This window comes from Mirounga angustirostris, unplaced genomic scaffold (assembly GCF_029215605.1).
Source record: "Mirounga angustirostris isolate CCGP_5_RB_7025 unplaced genomic scaffold, mMirAng1.0.hap1 SCAF_5, whole genome shotgun sequence".
NCBI lineage: Eukaryota > Metazoa > Chordata > Mammalia > Carnivora > Phocidae > Mirounga > Mirounga angustirostris.
The window spans coordinates 163,656,974-163,676,029 of record NW_026991713.1 but is presented as its reverse complement, the minus strand read 5'-3'; the positions used below and the strand labels follow the sequence as shown (position 1 = coordinate 163,676,029).

Sequence of the window (19,056 nt, the reverse complement as noted above, 5' to 3'; positions counted from 1 at the left end):
TTGTCTGCATTCGGCTCAGGTCATGATTCCAGAGTCCCAGGATTGAGCCCCACGTCAAGGCTTCCTGCTCAGTGGGGAGTCTGTTTCTTCCTCTGCCCCTCACCCCACTCGTGCTCTCTCTCTCACTCTCTCTCTCAAATAAATAAAAATCTTTTTTTTAATTTTTAAAAATATTTTATTTATTATTTGACAGAGAGAGACACAGTGAGAAAGGGAACACAAACAGGGGGAGTGGGAGAGGGAGAAGCAGGTTTCCTGCATAGCACAGAGCCCGATATGGGGCTCAATCCCAGGACTCTGGGATCATGACCTGAGCTGAAGGCAGATGCTTAACAACTGAGCCACCCAGGGTCCACCAATAAATAAAAATCTTTAAAAATACTTATTTCTTTGAGAGAGAGAGAGAACATGAGCTGGGGGAGGGGCAGAGGAAGAGGGAGGGAATCCTGAAGCAGGCTCCCAGTTGAGCGTGGAGCCTGATGTGGGGCTCAATCCCAGGACCCTGAGATCATGACCTGATCCCAATGGAAGAGTCGGATACTCAACTGACTGAGCCACCCCGGTGTCTTGAGACATATTTTACGACCTAATGTATGGTCTCTCTCGGACAACATTTCATACGCACTTGATAAAAACGTGTATTCTGCTGTTGTATGGAGTGTTCTACAAATTTCTGTTAAGTCTAGTTGGCTGATGGTATTGTTCAGGTTGTCTATTTCCTTGTTGATCTTCTGTTTTGTAGCTCTATCAAGACTCCAACTATTACTGTTGAATTGTCTACTCCTTCCTTCAGTTCTGTCAGAAAATAAACTGTCAACCAAAAATTCTATACCTGGAAAAGTTATCCTTCAAGAATGAAGGAAAAATTAAGACATTTCTAGATAAATGAAAGTTGAAGGAGCTCATTATTAGTAGACCTGCCCTGTAAGAAATGCTAAAGGGAGTTCTTCAGGCTGTAATGAAAGGACACTATGACTCAAAGTCATTAAGAAAAAATTAAAGTTTAACACTAGTAAAGGTAATTTCATAGATAAATACAAAAGCCAGTATTATTGTATTTTTGGTTTGTTTTGTAACTTCTCTCTTTTTCTTGTATGATTTAAAGGAAAATGCATAAAACAGTAATTATAGATCTAAGTAGATGGCCCTATAATGTATAAAGATATAAACTGTGACAATAAATAAATAAAAGCCAGGAACAGAGATGTGTGGGAGGAAAATGTTTGCATAGTATTGACTCTAAGTTGATATTTTTCAAACTAGATTGTTATAAGTTTAAGATGGTAATTGTAGGGTGCCTGGGTGGCTCAGTTGTTAAGCGTCTGCCTTCAGCTCAGGTCATGATCCCAGGGTCCTGGGATCGAGTCCCACATCGGGCTCCCTGCTCGGTGGGAAGCCTGCTTCTCCCTCTCGCACTCCCCCAGCTTGTGTTCCCTCTCTCGCTGTGTCTCTCTCTGTCAAATAAATAAATAAAATCTTAAAAAAAAGATGGTAATTGTAACCCTATGATAACCACTAAAAAATAATAATAATAAAATATGCATGAAGGGAATCAAAATGGTACACTATAAAAAATCAACTGAATTAAAAAAAACAGTAATGGAAGAGCGGAGGAACAAAAAACATATAAGACACACATAAAACAAATAGCTAAATGGCAGAAATTATTCTTTCTCAGCAATCACATTAAATGTAAACAGGCTAAATCCTCCCCTTCTATTAAAATACAGCAAAGGGTAGATTGAATTAAAAAACAAAAACAAAAACAGGGGCACCTGGCTGGCTCAGGCAGTGGAGCATGTGATTCTTGATCACAGGGATGTAAATTCGAGCCCCACACTGGGTATAGAGATTACTTAAAAATAAAATCTTTAAAAACAATAACAAAAACAACAGGATCTATCTGTATGCTGTCTACAAGAGATCCACTTTTTTCCCTAAGATTTTATTTATTCATTTGAGAGAGAGCGAGAGCATGAGCGGGGGGTGGGGGGTGGGGCAGAGGGAGAAGGTGAGGAGGCCGAGGGAGAAGCAGACTCCCTGCTGAGCAGGGAGCGCACCACCAGGCTCCATCCCAGGACCCCAGGATCATGACCCAAGCAGAAGGCAGATGCTTAACCCATTGAGCCACCCAGGTGTCCCAAAAGATCCACTTTAGATATAAGAACATAAAGAGGTTGAGGGGTGCCTGAAGTGGCTTAATCAGTTGAACATCTGACTTCAATAGTTTTTTAAAAAGATTTATTTAGGGGCACCGGAGTGGCTCAGTCGGTTAAGCATCTGCCTTTGGCTTGGGTCATTGTCTTAGGTCCTGAGATTAAGCCCCATGTCTGGCTCCCTGCTCAGTGGGGAGCCTGCTTCTCCCTCTCCCTCTCCTCCCCACTCGTGTTCTCTCTCACTTGCTCTGCTCTCTCTCTCAAATGAATAAATAAAAAAATCTTTTTAAAAAAGTTTAAAAAAAGATTTATTTATTTTTACAGAGAGAGAGTGTGTGTGTGTATTGGGGTGGGGCAGAGGGAGAGGGAGAGAATCCCAAGCAGACTCCATGCTGAGCTCAAAACCAAGGTGGGGCTCAATCCCACTATCCTAAGATCACAACCTGAGCCAAAACTAAAAGTCAGAGACTTTAACCAACAGAACCACCCAGCTGCCCTGAGTGTCTGACTTGATTTCAGCTCAGGACATGATCTCAGGGTCGTGAGATGGAGCCCCATGTCAGGTCCTGCACTCAACACAGAGTTTGCTTGTCCCTCTCCCTCTGCTCCCCCCACTCCAACTTGTACTCTCTCTCTCTCAAATAAATCAAAAAAATCTTAAAGAGGTTGAAAGTAAAAGAATGGGAAAAGATATTCCATGCAAATAGTAAACAAAACAGACCTGGGGTGGCTAAATTACTATCAAAATAGAATTTTTATTTATTAGACAAAATAGACTTTAAATAAAAAAAGATGGCAGGAGGGGCGCCTGGGTGGCTCAGATGGTTAAGCGTCTGCCTTCAGCTCAGGTCATGATCCCAGGGTCCTGGGATAGAGCCCCACATCGGGCTCCTTGCTCAGCCGGAAGCCTGTTTCTCCCTCTCCCACTCCCCCTGCTTGTGTTCCCTCTCACGCTGTCTCTCTCTCTCTCTGTCAATTAAATAAATAAATAAAATCTTAAAAAAAAAAAAAGAGGTTACCAGGTGCTGAGCAGAGGGAGAAATGAGCAGTTATTGCCTAACGGTTACAGGGTTTCTGTCTGGAGTGATGAAAACGTTTTGGAAATAGATAGTGATGATGGTTGCACAACATCGTGAATACAATTAATGTCACTGAATTGTACATTTAAAAATAGATAAAAGGCAAATTTTATGTTATATATAACCAAAATTTTATTTTTTAAAAGATTTTATTTTTCTGACAGAGAGAGAGAACACAAGCAGGGGGAGTGGAAGAGGGAGAAGCAGGCTTCCTGCTGAGCAGGGAGCCTGATGTGGGGCTTGATCCCAGGACCCTGGGATCATGACCTGAGCTGAAGGCAGACACTTAACTTACTGAGCCACCCAGGTGCCCCACAACTTATTTTTTTAATGTTGTTGTATTCTGAGACCTTGCTGAATTCACCGAGTAGATCTAGGAGTTTGTTGGTAGATTCCTTGGTATTTACTCTGTAAACAATCATGTTATCTGCAAGTAGTGACCATTTTGTTTCTTCCATTACAATCTGCATGCCTTTTATTTTCTTTTCTTGCCCTATTGCATGAGTTAGAACTTCCATTATTTTGTTGCATAAGAGAGGAGAGAATGGACATTCTTTAAGTTTTATTTTCCAAATGTTGATAATGCTGTACAAAAATTACAACTTAAAAAAATACAACTGATTTTTGTATTTTGACCTTGTTTCCTAGACAGAGCTAAATTCATTTAGCAGTTCTAGTAGCTGTTTTACTGTTTCCTTGTAAATAATGTCACCTGTAAATGGAAACAATTTACTTCTTCTCTTCTGATACTTATGCCTTTCCTTTTTCTTGTCTTATTGTACCAGTTAGTATCTCTAGTACAGTGTCAAACAGATGTGGTGAAAGTGGTCATCCTTGGCTTGTTCACAATCTTAGAGTGAAAGTATACAATATTTCACCTTTAAGTATGATTTTGGCAATAGATTTTTTCTTTTTTAAAAAATTATTTTTTTAGAGAGAGAGAGCATGCATGAACAGGAACAAGGGAGGGGCAGAGGGAGAGGGAGAGAGAGAATCTTAAGCCGGCTCTGCACTGGGCATGATCTCATGACCCTGAGATCATGACCTGAGCAGAAATCAAGAGTCAAATGCTTAACTGACTGAGCCAGCCAGGCACCCCAAAGTTCCCATCTGTTGAGTTTTTAATTTTGGTTATTGTATTTGGCTATTTGTATTGTATTTGTATTCTATTTGGCTTTTTTTAAAATCTGCTAGGTCATTTGGTGGTGGTAGTGGTGGTGTTTGCTGCTTCTTGCAATTATTTTTCAAGTTTATGTTTTATTTCTTTAAACATAATAATCAGGGGTGCCTGGCTGGCTCAGTCAGTAGAGCATGTGGCTCTTGATCTTGGGGTCATGAGTTCAAGTCCCACATTGGGTGTAGAGATTACTTAAATAAATAAACTTAAATAAATAAACAAACAAACAAACATAATAATCAACGATTGTAATTTTGGTGTATTAATTCCAATATTTGAAATATTTAAAATTGTTGGCTTCTGCTTTCTGTCATTTCTCTGTGTGCTGGGATATTTCTGACTGTATATTCTCTTTGAAAACTTATTTGAAGGAATTTGCTTCTACCAGTTGCCTAAACGCTGCCAATCTGCATGCAGACACTTTTTTTTCCTAAGATTTTATTTATTTATTAGAGAGCGAGAAAGAGAGAAAAACAGCATGAGAGGGGAGAGGGTCAGAGGGAGAAGCAGGCTTAACCCACTGAGCCACCCAGGTGCCCTGCATGTAGTCACTTTAAATATACAGGGCGCCTGGGTGGCTCAGTTGGTTGGGCGACTGCCTTCAGCTCAGGTCATGATCCTGGAGTCCCGGGATCCAGTCCCACATCGGGCTCCCGGCTCAGTGGGGAGTCTGCTTCTCCCTCTCCCGCTCCCCCCTCTTGTGCTCTCTCTCATTCTTCTCTCAAATGAATGAATAAAATCTTTAAAAAATAAATAAATAAACTAAATATACAACTTAAGGATTTTTTTTTTTTGACCACACAAATGATGTAATTTGAAGTTACATATCCACTCCAGGCCTGGCTTGTCATCACAACTCAAAAAGAGTTTCTTCCCTCTGTTCCGCTCAGCATCTAGGAACTTATTTGCAATCCCCTAGGGCAAGGGGCCTGGGTTAGGTTACTTTTGGTTGACTCCTTTTTTAATCCAGCAGGGGGCATCTCTTCTTAATCACTAGGATGGGTTTGGATTTTTGTTCTGAGATGCCTGCTTAAGTTGACCTAGTTTAGCAAATGTTTTCAGGGTGAAGGCAGTTTTAGTACTCAGGTTCCTCTCTGGGCTCACATTTTCACCTAGATTTTAGACTGGTCGTTCCTCTTTGTTCTTCAGTGCTTTAAAAAAGAGATTTTATTTATTTACTTGAGAGAGAGTACAAGCAGGGGAAGATGCAGAGGGAGAGGGAGAAGAAGGTTCCCCACCAAACAGGGAGCCTGCCTTGGGGCTGGATCCCAGGACAAGATCATGACCTGAGCCAAAGGCAAATGCTTAACCAGCTGAGCCCAGGCGCCCCTACTTTTTTTTTTTAAGATCTTATTTTATTTGGGCACCTGGCTCAGTTGGTTAAGTGACTGCCTTCCGCTCGGGTCATGATCCTGGAGTCCCAGGTCCCAGGTCCCCTGCTCAGCAGGGAGTCCGCTTCTCCTTTTGACCCTCCCCCCTCTCATGCTCTCTCCCATTCTCTCTCTGAAATAAATAAAATCTTTAAAAAAAAAAGATTTTATTTATTATTTTTTAAGATTTTATTTATTTGAAAGAGAGAGAGAACATGAGCAGGGTGAGGGGCAGAGGGAGGAATAGGCTCTCCGCTGAGCAGGAAGTCTGATGTGGGGATTGATCCTGGGACTCCAGGATCATGACCTGAGCAGAAGGCAGACGCTTAACTGACTGAGCCACCCAGGCGCCCCTGTTCTTCAGTACTTTTAAGAAGTTTATTATGTGGAATTTAAGAAACAAGCAAAACAGATGAACATAGGGGAAGGGAAGGAAAAATAAGAAGAAAACAGAGAGGGAGGCAAACCATAAGAGACTCTTAATTCTAGGAAACAAACTGAGGGTTGCTGGAGGGAAGGTGGGTGGGGGGGATGGAGTAACTGGGTGATGGGCATTAAGGAGGGCACTTGAAGTAATGAGCACTGGGTGTTATAAGCAACTGATGAATCACTAAATTCTTTTTTTTAACATTTTATTTACTTATTTGAGAGAGAGTGCGCGCATGCACATGAGCAGGGTGGAGGGGCAGAGGGAGAGGGAGAAGCAGACTCTCTGCTGAGCAGGGAGTCCAATGTGGGGCTTGATTCCAGGACCCCAAGATCATGACCTGAACCGAAGGCAGATGCCCAACAGACTGAGCCACCGAGGCGCCCCGAATCACTAAATTCTACCCCTGAAACTAATAATAACTAGTATATGTTAATTAAAAATTAATTTATTATTATTATATCTTTTATTCTGCATTTTCATTGTTTTCAGTAAGCAGATTGGTCTGAATAGCCTGCTATATTCACCAGAAAGGATTCTCTGCTTTTAAGCTTCAAAAAAAAAAAAAAGTGTATCTCTTATCAGCTCTCATCTCCACTATAGTTCTCTGTCTTTGTGTACTTAAAGCTGTTTAAAAAATTCCTTCCCTCTTATTTTAAAAGAGTTTCAGGAAAGGCTAGAGATAAATGCCCGCAGACCACCATATATAACCAGAAGTATCCTGTTAATGTCTTGTTATATAATTTCTACCAATAAAAATGTGACTGAAAGAATAAAAGTCTAGGGACGCCTGTGTGGCTCAGTTGGTTGAGCATCTGCCTTTGGCTCAGGTCATGATCCCGGGGTCCTGGGATCGAGTCCCACAATGGGCTCCCTGCTCAGCGGGGAGCCTGCTTCTCCCTCTCCCTCTGCCTGCCACTCGCTCTCTCTCTCTCACTGTCAAATAAATTACTTAAATTTTTTTAAAAAAAGAATAAAAGTCTAGAGGCTGAACAGGATGCTCTTCTCCAGTCCTGTCACTTGATGACTGATTTCCAACTTGGGGGAAATAATTGTTCTACAAGATGAGCCCTTTACTAGAAAGTAGATACCCTTCCCTCCCTCCCCCTCATCCTCAGTCTTCATTGATGGACTGACCGCGCCCCCTATGGCCGCCACCGCTCCCGCCACCCCTTCCAGCCCCAACCAGTAAACCAGAGTTGGAGGAGTAAAGATGGTCTCAGTGATTTTATTTATTTATTTATTTATTTATTTATTTATTTAGCACGCGCAAAAGCAGGTGGAGGGGTGAGGGTGGAGGAGGGGCAGAGGGCGAGGGAGAGAGAGAATCTCAAGGAGGCTCCAGGCTCAGCGCAGAGCCTGACACGGAGCTCGATCCCCCGACCCTGTGGTCATGGGCCGAAATCAAGAGTCAGACACTTAAGCAACTTGAGTCACCCAGGCGCCCCTCTTAGTGGCTTCGACTGAAAAGATTTCCCAGGTGATTCTGATAGGACCCTATCACTCATTAGAGACTCACGGGGGTAACTCTTGCCCCTTACAGAAGTGAAAGGAAGCCTTCTTGACCCTTGACTAAGTTACCAAACCCTGTTCTGTGCTCTGGTCCCATCCGTGCTTCTCTGATTGAAACACTCTCCTTGTGGGGCGCCTGGCTGGCTCAGGCGGTGGAGCATGCGAACCTTGATCTCGGGGTTGTGAGTTTGAGCCCCACACTGGGTGTAGAGATTATTTGAAAATAAAAAAAATCTTAAAAAGAAAAAAAGAGGGGAGCCTGGGTGGCTCAGTCGTTAAGCGTCTGCCTTCCACTCGGGTCATGATCCCAGGTTCGTGGGATCGAGCCCCGCATCCAGCTCCCTGCTCCGCGGGAAGCCTGCTTCTCCCTCTCCCACTCCCCCTGCTTGTGTTTCCTCTCTCGCTGTGTCTCTCTCTGTCATAAATAAATAAAATCTTAAAAAAAAAAGAGAGAGACACTCTCCTAGTAAATATTGTAAACATTTATTTTCCCAAGACCCCAAGTCTGCTCCGCCCCCAGCCTTTCTACCTCATCTGTCCACAACTCCTCTTTCAGTTGCTCAGGTCAAAAACCTCAGAGTGATTCTTAATTCGTGTCTTTATCTCATAACCCATTTCCAACCTTTTGAGAAATCCTGGGGGCTCTACCTTCAAAATATATCCAGAATTGGGTATCTTTCACCACTTTCACCACCACCACCCTGGTACAAGCTACCATCATCTCCTACACACTGTGGTATTGCAATAACCTTCTAGCAGGCACGCCTGTCTGTCCTTGTCCCTCTGGTTAATTCTCAACCTAGCAGCCAGAATGGTTGTTTTAAAATATGTCAGATGACGTCACTCTTCTGCTCAAAACACTGCAATGGCTCCCTATTTCAGAGTAAAGGCCAAGCATACAAGACCCAACAAAATCCGCACACTCTCTCCCCCCAGTCGCTTCCCACCACTCTCGCCTCACAATGCTCCACCCACACTCTTCTCCTTGTTCTTCTTCAGTAACACCAGTCAGCTGTTTCTTCTGCCTGCCATGCCATGTTCCAAGGCCCGCAGTGGATGCCTGAAACCCCAGAGAGTATTGAACCTTACATATACTACATTTTACATATACTACCCGTGGAAGCGGAACCATCTTTCCTCCTTCAATTCTCACTTTCTCACTTGTGTGTAACCTGGCCAGACCTGCTCCCTTTAACCTTGCTCTACAGTACTGCCCCCATAGCCATGGTTTCACTTTCCACAGTTTCAGTTACACACGGTCAACCACAGTTTGGAAACAGAGAATTCTTCTGCAGGTCAGCAGTAGCCTACATTGCAATGCCTACGTCATTCACCTCACCTCATCTCATCATGGAGGCACATCATCGTAAGAAGAAGGGTGAGTACAGGACAATAAGATATTTTGAGAGAGAGAGATCACATTCACATAACTTTTATTACAGTATATTGTTATAATTGCTCCTTTTTTATTATTGTTGTTGTTAATCTCTTACTATGCTTAATTTATAAATTAAACTTTATCATAGGTATGTATGTATAGGAAAAAAATGTAGTATATGTAAGGTTCAATACTCTCTGGGGTTTCAGGCATCCACTGGGGGCCTTGGAACATATTCACACACACACACACACACACACACACACACCCCTACAGGTAAGAGGAACTACTGTACTCCCCCCCCCCCCATAGCCTTGTCCTCATCTAGCACATTACACAATGTATTGTCTCCCTTGTCTAAAAATAGAAGCTACAAGAAGGCAGAAATCTGTTTTGTTCACTGAATCCAAGAACTTAGAACAGTTTCTGTCACAGTGGCAGGTGCTCGATAAATGTTAAACGTAGGGCGCCTGGGTGGCTCAGTTGGTTAAGCGACTGCCTTCGGCTCAGGTCATGATCCTGGAGTCCCTGGATCGAGTCCCTGGATCGAGTCCCGCATCGGGCTCCCTGCTCGGCAGGGAGTCTGCTTCTCCCTTTCCCACTCCCCCTGCTTGTGTTCCATCTCTCGCTGTGTCTTTCTCTGTCAAATAAATAAATAAAATCCTCAAAAAAAAATGTTAAACGTAAACTCTTATTATTATTTTTGGATGTAAACTTTAAATGCCTGTATTCCTCGCAAAACTACAACTAAGAAGTATGACTAACAATATCAGGCGATAGGACCCAGGGGTTCTCGGACTCCCACTACCTTCACCCGCACCTAGGAGGAGGGCAGCTACTTTGAATTGGAAACACTGAATTTTCAGTTCACCAAAGCCCTTTCTCTGCTCAGCTTCTGCAAAGTGTGCGTCCCGGGCTCCCCTTGTCCAACCTGGGCGTGAATCCTCTTCCCCCAGCGCCAGGGTCATTCATCCAGCCAACCAGTCAAAATCTCCGTCCTTTCTGCCCCTTAAAGGACTTCGCTTTCCGAAAGATCTTGCCAAGAGGGGCGGGACGTAGCAACTTTAGCAGGTGGGCGGGACGCCGGGGCGGTTGCCTACATCACCGCGGAGCCTCACCTAGCAGAGAGAGAAAAGGGGCGGGGTGTGGAAGCGAACTTCCCGCCCCTATCACGGCGCCGCTTGGGATTGGCTCGCCACTACCGGGCCACGCCCCCACGCGGGCTCTCGCCACTCCCCCGGCGGTTAGCTGCCCCGGGCCAGGTGCCGAGGCTCCCGCCTGGCGAGGAAACCTCAGAGGCCGGGACACAGGAGCCCTTCCCGGGTAATCGCCCCGGGCCGGCGCGGGGAGATGTGCTTCAGCCCCCTGGACCCTGCGATCACAGGTTCCCCGGTTATTCATTCAGGCTGCGGTTCAGCCCGGACGTCTGGATCCAGGGCCAGGAAATTCCGAGAAACCTCGGCCCAGGGCCGGCATCTCGCCTATTGAAAGAGGGACTGGATTCAGTAGATGATCTCCAAGGAGCCAACCCCGTCGGACAGATCCTTTTCTTCACGGAAGTCCCTGGGCTTCTGTGGGCTTTGGCTTCCTCAAATGTAAATGAACAGGCATTGGGAAACCCAGAACTGACCCCAGCTCTGGCACTCACTTGCTGGGTGGCCTTGACCAAGTCACATCCTATTTGTAGGCTTGTTTCCTCATTTCGCTGTGAAGGGGATCGGACTCAATGTCCTCTAAGGTCCGTTTTCGTTCTTCCTAGTTATGAAGCAGCCTTGATAACACGTGTGAAGTTTCTTTGTAAATGTTCACCGTGTATACATATTGTAAGCGATTCACATTGCTCTCTGCTCATCCTCCTTCACTTTCTGTGCCCAGAAGTTCCAGGAATGAAGGGAAAAGTCTAGAATGGCACCTAAAAATAAAATAGGGACTGTTAACAGATATTGAAGGAGTGAAAGCCTGCAGCTCAGGAAATGATGCTGAAGAGAAGAATGGAATAATCCTTTGTACTTTAACCCCCTCACTGTACAGAAGAGAAAACGATGAGAGTAGCTAAGTCGGGCTGCTAATAGGAAGAACCCAGGTTTTCTGGCTTGACTGCATCATCAGTCCCTTTACACATAGTGTCGGCAAACAGAAGGCGTAACCATGTAAAAGCAGGTAAAGAAATTATCCACAGAAATAAAAGCAATTTAGGGCGCCTGGGTGGCTCAGATGGTTAAGCGTCTGCCTTCGGCTCAGGTCATGATCCTGGGGTCCTGGGATCGAGTCCCGCATCGGGCTCCCTGCTAGGCGGGGAGCCTGCTTCTCTCCCTCTGCCTCTGCCTCTCTCTCTCTCTCTGACTTTCATGAATAAATAAATAAAAAAAAATTAAAAAAAAAAGAAATAAAAGCAATTTAGTTTGTAACTTTAATTTAATTCTTTTCAATTTAATTAGAAACATCCCACTTTCATTTACCTAAGATTTGAATCCTGCCTACATCTGGGGTGACCTACAAAGCAGAAACAGACCAATAAAAAATAAAACAGAAACAAGTCATTTCCCTCTTCTGCTTTTCCTTTTTGTCACCCTTATGTCCCCAGAAAAGCTTCTCAACTTCTGATGTTCCCAAACCCCCCTCTTCTTCAGTGATCTTCAGTGATTCTTCAGGGATCATCCACCTACCTTCCCCCCCCAAAAAAAGCCAACTAAAGCCAAACCCCAGGTGTGACATTTATATGAAATGTCCAGATGAGGCAAATCTTACAGAGACAGAAAGTACATTAGTGGTTGCCCGAAATACGTATGTGTGCATGTGTGTGTGGAGATTGAGAGGAAACAAGAAGTAACTCCTTTTTTTTTTTTTTAAGATTTTATTTATTCATTTGAGACACAGAGATACACAGAGAGAGAGAGAGCATGAGCAGGGAGAGAGGCAGAGGGAGAGGGAGAAGCAGGCTCCCCGCTGAGCCAGGAGCCCGATGTGGGGCTTGATCCCAGGACCCTGGGATCATGACCTGAGCCGAAGGCAGACGCCTAACCATCTGAGCCACCCAGGCGCCCCAAGAAGTAACTCCTAATAGATACGAAATTTATTCCAGGAATGATGAAAATGTCCTAAAATTATGCTGACGGTTGCACAACTCTGTGAATAGACTAAAAAATCCCTGGATTGTGCATCGCACTTTAAGTAAGTGTACAGTATGTGAATTCTATCTCATTGAAGCTGCAACAAGAGACCTACCAGAAAGCAGTAACAGGGGCGCCTGGCTGGCTCAGTCGGTGGAGTGTGTCACTCTTAATCCTGGGGTTGTGAGTTCAAGCCCCACATTGGATGGAGAGATGACTTAAAAAATCTTTTAAAAAGGCGGCGGCGGGGGGGGGGAGGGGGATACACATGGCAGAATAGAGGTGAGTCTCACGTGATACTGAAGAAGTGAGATACCGTCTAAGAGAAAATCAGAAAGAAAGGGAATGTTGAGAAGGAAAAGAAATCAACGTTGATCTTTTGTGATTTTTTTCCCCTTCCTGGGCTACTTCAGAGATGGCAGACAGTGTGTGAGTAGCTTTCCTCCTGGTCTGGGCTGTCTTCTTCCTGGAGGAGTTCCTGGAGGGAGCAACACTCGGTGGGTTGTTCACATCTTAGAGAAGTCTCCCCTGGCCTCCCCATCCAAGACTTCAACACCTTCCCTGTCCTCCACGCTTCCTAGCTCACTTGGTTTTTTCCTTCTTATTACTTGTCTGTCTTCCTTAGAATTTAACCTCTGTAAGGACAGGGATTTGGGGGTTTTGGTTTTAATTTTTAGCCGTTTTGTTCACAAGTGTATCTACAGTGTCTAGAAGAGCCCAGAGTAAGCCCTCAATATTTATTGAATGAGTAAATAAATGAATGAATGAACTACAACATGGGGAGAAAATCTTAAAAGAATATGTTGTAAATCTGACAGATTCATAGCTCTGAGGCAAGGGACAGAAAGAAGCCTTTTTTTTCCCTCATTTGGACCCATCTTAATGCGTGGACATGTGCGTGCACGGGTGCACGCACACACACACCTCTAGAGTTCAAGGACAGAGGTCCAGAATGACATTTGAATGGTGAGGGACTAGCATGATGAACTCATAACTCATAAGTTAACAGGTTTTTTTATTTTTATTTTATTATTTTTTTAAGATTTTATTTATTTATTTGTGAGAGAGAGAGAATGAGAGAGAGCGAGTACATGAGAGGGGGGGAGGGTCAGAGGGAGAAGCAGACTCCCTGCCGAGCAGGGAGCCCGATGCGGGACTCGATCCAGGGACTCCAGGATCATGACCTGAGCCAAAGGCAGTCGCTTAACCAACTGAGCCACCCCGGCGCCCCTAACAGGTTTTTTTAAACTGGATCATCGATATAGAGACAGCAGAGAGGATGAAAGCCAGTCACCTTTTTTTCTAATATTTTATTTTTTAAAGTAATCTCTACACCCAATGTGGGGCTCAAACCTACAACCCCAAGATCAGGAGTCGCATGCTCCTCCAACTCAGGCAGCCAGGCGCCGCTGCAGTCAGCTTTCTGACTACCAGGGCTGGTTTCTGATCCAACTCCAGCTCTCAGAATCAGTTTAACGTCTGCAAAATTACGTAACATTCTAAATCTTCACTTCCTTCTTCTGCACAATAGGATAATACCTTCTTAGTTGTTAAGGACTTGGTGACATAAAATATGAAAGCAGCTGTCAGTCCCTGGCAAGCAGTAGGTGTTTGATTAATTATTGCTTTCTCTCTCTGCTTTTTTTTTTTTTTTTTTGAAACTACTTTTCTCTCCTGTGAATACGGGGCTTGTTCCTCAAGAGTTTAAAGCTACATTGTCAGTTTGATTTTTTTTTTTTTAATCCAGGTTTCACTTTGGACTTTTAAAGAGGTTTTTTGTTTTTTTGGTTTTTTTTAAGATTTCATTTATTTGACAGAGAGACACAGCGAGAGAGGGAACACAAGCAGGGGGAGTGGGAGAGGGAGAAGCAGGCTCCCCACCGAGCAGGGAGCCCAATGTGGGGCTCAATCCCAGAACCCTAGGATCATGACCTGAGCCGAAGGCAGACGCCCAACGACTGAGCCACCCAGGTGCCCATGGACTTTTAAAGAGTTTTGAAGATATATATTAATTCTAAAAGTGTAATTTTTTAATTCTTTAAGTAGGGAGTTAAAGAAGGATGTGAGAGAAAGTGAATGGGGAGTTGGGTTTGGCATTTGCTTCAGCTCTACCACTTGGCACATTACCCAGAACCCTAAGAAGTGGAATTCAGAGTCCCTGAGCCCTGCCCCAAATCCCTCTTTAGCCTGAGTTTTGTTTTTGTTTTGCTTTTAAAAAATTGAATTAAAGCATGCATAATATAACATCTGCCACCCAAATATTGTCCAGTGTAAAGTTCAGTGGTATTAAATACAGCCTCGGATGTTTGGAAGGAGTATGGAGCCAAGCATGGGAGCCTGGACTCAGCCCACATGGACTTGAACTCCTGGCTCAGCCCATTACTAAGTGGCCTTAGGTAAGTAGCCCAGCCTTAGAGCCTCAGCCTTGTCATCCACAAAGGGGAGATACTCACAGTATTTTTTTTTTGAAGATTTTATTTATTTATTCATGATAGACAGAGAGAGAGAAAGAAACATAGGGAGAAGCAGGCTCCCAAGGAGCAGGAAGCCCAATGCGGGACTCGATCCCAGGACCCTGGGATCACGACCTGAGCCAAAGGCAGACGCTTAACCATCTGAGCCACCCAGGCGCCCAGATACTCACAGTATTGACTCCACAGCTGGAAGGAGGCCACGGGGATGAAGCCCTTGGCAGTGCTTGGCTCAGAGAGTGCCTCAGTACATGTGAACCATTGTTGTTATTTTAGAGCTTGGAATTCAGAATCAGAATCAGGTTGGGTTTCACTCACAAGGGCACATGGATACAGCTGGGTCCTAGACGCGGCTTCAGCTGAGTCCCGAGCAGAGCCTCCAGGTTGAGGGGTCTGTGAAGTGCTCCTTGCTGTCAGGACTGAGTAAGGCCTCTGTTCTCTGTTCTCTCGGGGCTGCCTCTCCATTCCTCTGCATCACTCAGGGTTGGGGGGGGGGAACGGGGGTGCCGCCTCCAACCGCAGGACTGGACTGAAACTCGGCATCTATTGCCTGTCTGGGGCACCTCCTTATGGAACGTATTTCCTCGGATCCTATGTGCCAGGCAGTGTGCTGGTCACCAGGGCAGTGCCAAGATGGATCCGATCCGGACCCCTCCCTCCGAGATCTTACAACAGAACTAGGGGGATAAGATGGGCGTGACTATGCCACTTACCCAGTTATTAAGTATTTATCGATCACCTGCCATGTGTATGACATTGTATAAGATATTGATTGAGTGAGAGTCACAGAAATCCACAGGAGGGAGAAATGATGGTGGTTTGGTCATAACACAGCTAACCCACAGCCTGGCATCCAGAAATGCTGATGAGATGGATGGAGGGATGGAGGGAGGGATGGAGGGATGGATGGAGTTGGTTAGATGGCTGGTTGTTAGGGAAGATTTTACATGGTAGGAGACCTAGCCAAGGACCTTGTGGAATGGAGGTGATTCACTGGAGAAGATGGCGCAAAGATACAGTCCTCAGGTTCATTTGAGAGTCAGTGAGGCCATTAATTTGTGAGGGTTCCTTTAGGGCCTGAGTGGAAAATTCAAATGGCTATGGGGTCCAGGAAAGAACAGGACGTGCGTGGAGGCTGGGTGCTTAGTCGCTGGTGTCTTTGCACCTGAATGCCTCTTGGATTACCTTCCATTTGTGCACTTTTGATAGAGACACAGGAACCAAAACCTGCTTCTCCTACAGGAAAAGCATCAGCACAAGCATGGCAGCTGATCCTCAGGCTCAGAGACAGGGAGGACTCGGGAGAGGAGGGTGAAGCAGGGGGAGCAGTCCTCCTAAGGGGGGCACCCACTTCTCAGTTTGAACCAGTTGCTTAGTGTAAGAACATGAGCGAACTGTTTCCAGCTCTGCAGATGCGTCAAAAGCTAGAAATCTGCTTACTTTTTTTTTTTAAGATTTTATTTGACAGACACAGAGAGAGCTGGAGCACCAGCAGGGGGAGTGGGAGAGGGAGAAGCAGGGAGCCCGATGCGGGGCTCGATCCCAGAACCCCGGGACCATGACCTGAGCCAAAGGCAGACGCCTAACGACTGAGCCACCCAGGTGCCCCTGAAATCTCCCGATTCTAAAGTAAATATCAACTCGAATTTTCGAAAGAAATTGCCCGCCAGTTGAAAGACTTTGGAATTGTAGCTACCAGTCTGTAACTTCTACTCAGGTCACCAGGAGACAGATCAGGATAGGAAGATGGGCTGAAGCTAAATTTTAAGCGGGCTTGAATGCCGTGCTAAAGAGTTTTGACTTGAGCTCATAGACAGCTTCAATTTGGGGCTGAAAAGGTTCTTTGAACACGGGTGTGGCTTGATGCAAGAGTTTGGGGACCGGTGGGGTGTAGAGTGGCATATGAAATAGCGAGGAAGCAGTCAGGGTTGAAGGTTACTGCAGTAAGACAGGTTTGTGACAATGCGACTGAGAGATGGTGGCAGTGGGACCGGAAAGACGGAGCCGACAAGAAAAAGACGAAGGCGAAAAGGATACGAGGAGGATGCGGGGAGCCGCGGGGAGCGGCAGGAGAAAAGACAAGCGCGGTTCCACCAGGTCCCGCGTCTCTCGCCCGAAAGGGACGGAAGGGAAGGGCCGGCCAGGTCGGGTGGAGGGCTGCCGAGCTCACGGACGCCGGCCCGACGATCCCGCCGTCGCCCCGCATCCCAACCGGCCAGGAGCGCCAGGGCCCAGGCAGCGCCGCGCAGTCCGGCTCCCGGCCGGCCGGGCGTCGGGGACCAGCCCGTTTACAAAGCAGGAGTCCTAAGCGAGTCGCCCCTAAAACCGGGATGATGCCATCGGCTTCTCGGCGCGGCCGTGGGGGCCGGGGGAGGCGGGCGCGCCCGCACCTGGGAGCGGGAGCTTTCTGAGCCGGGGCTCTGGAAGGCTCGAGGTCCCTCGGGGGAGCAAGCTGCCCGGCCTCCCGCGAGCACCGTCCGCCCGGCCTGCGGGGAGAGGCCAGGAGCCCCCCCGCCCCAGCCCCAGGCGGTCACGTTCAGAGACACCTCTCCCCGCACGGCCCGGGCGCCCCCGCCCCGCGCGCGGCGCTCGCTCTCTGGAACTCGGGGCGCAGGTGCGCTGGCGCCCCGCCCCCTGCGCCCCGAGGCCGCCGCCGAGCACCGCGCGCCCGAGCCGGCCCGTGGGATGCCCGGAGTCGGGCCGCGGCCGGAAGTGCGCCTTCCTCCCGCCGCGCCGAGGGCCTCTCTAGCAGCCGCAGGCGCCGGCGTCTCAGTGGGAATAACCCCTTCGGCCCCAGCGGGCCAGAGCCGCCGCCCGGGGGTGGGGGGGGGAGGGGGGGCGTCGTCCGCTTCTCCCCCCCGAGCGCTGACTTGTCTTGGGTTCTCCCCGGGCGACGGTTCGGTGACCCTCGTGCCCGGATCAAGAGGACAGAGCCCAACTCGCTGGGTTCGTGCGCCCGCTCGGCTAAGGTGCTGAGCCGCCTCGGGCCGGTTACTGAACCTCTCTGAGCCTCGGCTTTCCGATCTGTAAAATCACCGTATCTATCTCAAAGGCTTGCTGTAAGGGTTCAGTGAACATGTAAAGGATTTAGAAGAGGGCCTGTCGCCGAATAAGTGCTCAGTAAATGCTAGTCGTCATTGTTAGGATTTTTACTGCTACCTTTTGAAAAAGGACAGGTGTTAGAGGGTCAGTTTTGTGACACAAGAATGAAGAACATGATAGACATGATGGTAAGAGCTGCTATTTCTTGAGGGCCTTCTTCGAGCTAGGTTCCTGACACAGCCTTAGGGCAATTCTGTGAAGGCAGTATTATTTATTATTCCCATTTTATGGATGGAGTTAGGAACTGAAGGGATGTCAGCGTGGGATTTGAACTCAAGGCCCTCTGACCCCAGGGCACATGCCTTTTCTTCTCCTCCACACTGCAGCACTGATTTTATTTTATTTTATTTTTAAAGATTTTATTTATTTGAGAGAATGTGCGTGTGCACAAGTGGGGGGGGAGGGGCAGAGGGAGAGGGAGAAGCAGACACCCCACTGAGCAGGGAGCCTGGTGCGGGGCTCCATCCCAGGACCCTAGGATCATGACCTGAGCCGAAGGCAGACACTAATGGACTGAGCCACCCAGGCGCCCTGCAGCACTGATTTTAGAAGCCTTTTCTGGGAATTCTGAACTGAAGCATCAAAAACAATAGGGCTTGTCCCCCAAAAACATGGATGTCCCATTAGTCCTGTGCAAAGCTACCCAAATCCTACACCAGGCTAACACTCAATAATGAACAGCGCTGCCCCAGCATGGACGCTATCCTTGCTTAAAGACAAGCATCTTGTGACCTTCAAAAGAAGCAAGTTGCAGACATCCAAACAGAGAAAGGCACTGAGTAAATATATATTTTAATGTTTATTTTTTAGCAATCTCTACACCCAACTTGGGGTTGGAACTCACCACGCCAAGATCAAGAGTCAAATGTTCTTCCAACTGAGCCAGCCAGGCGCCCCTATTTTTTTTAAAGATTTATTTATTTTAGGGGGAGAGAGAGCGCAGGGGGAGGGGGCAGAGGGAGAGAGAGAGAGAGAGAGTCTCAAGCAGACTCCATGCTGAGCAGGGGGCTCCACGTGGGGCTTGATCTCACAACCCTGAGATCATGACCCGAGCAGAAACTAGAAACCGAGAGTCAGAAGCTTAACCAACTGAGCCGCCCAGGCGCCCCCAGGCACCCCTATTTAAATAAAGCCATGTTTTGGGGCGCCTGGGTGGCTCAGTTGGTTAAGCGACTGCCTTCGGCTCAGGTCATGATCCTGGAGTCCTGGGATCGAGTCCCGCATGGGGCTCCCTGCTCGGCAGGGAGTCTGCCTCTCCCTCTGACCTTCCCCCC

The 19,056-nt window shown here is 46.8% G+C and overlaps 1 long non-coding RNA gene across 2 annotated transcripts in view; it reads right to left on the bottom strand.

The window, feature by feature from the left end:
- Window positions 1–8,883: 8,883 nt before the first annotated feature.
- Window positions 8,884–19,056, bottom strand: part of LOC135364572 (uncharacterized) — a 24,614-nt gene continuing 14,441 nt past the window's right edge. Inside the window, exons 3-5 of one of the 2 annotated variants that reach the window (XR_010411959.1) lie at window positions 10,748–11,011; window positions 10,031–10,217; window positions 8,884–9,739 (exon numbers count right to left, since the gene is read on the bottom strand). This is a non-coding gene — a long non-coding RNA (uncharacterized LOC135364572). Of the gene's footprint in view, window positions 9,740–10,030; window positions 10,218–10,457; window positions 10,581–10,747; window positions 11,012–19,056 lie in introns of those variants that run through there. The other variant, XR_010411961.1, reaches the window with a different exon arrangement.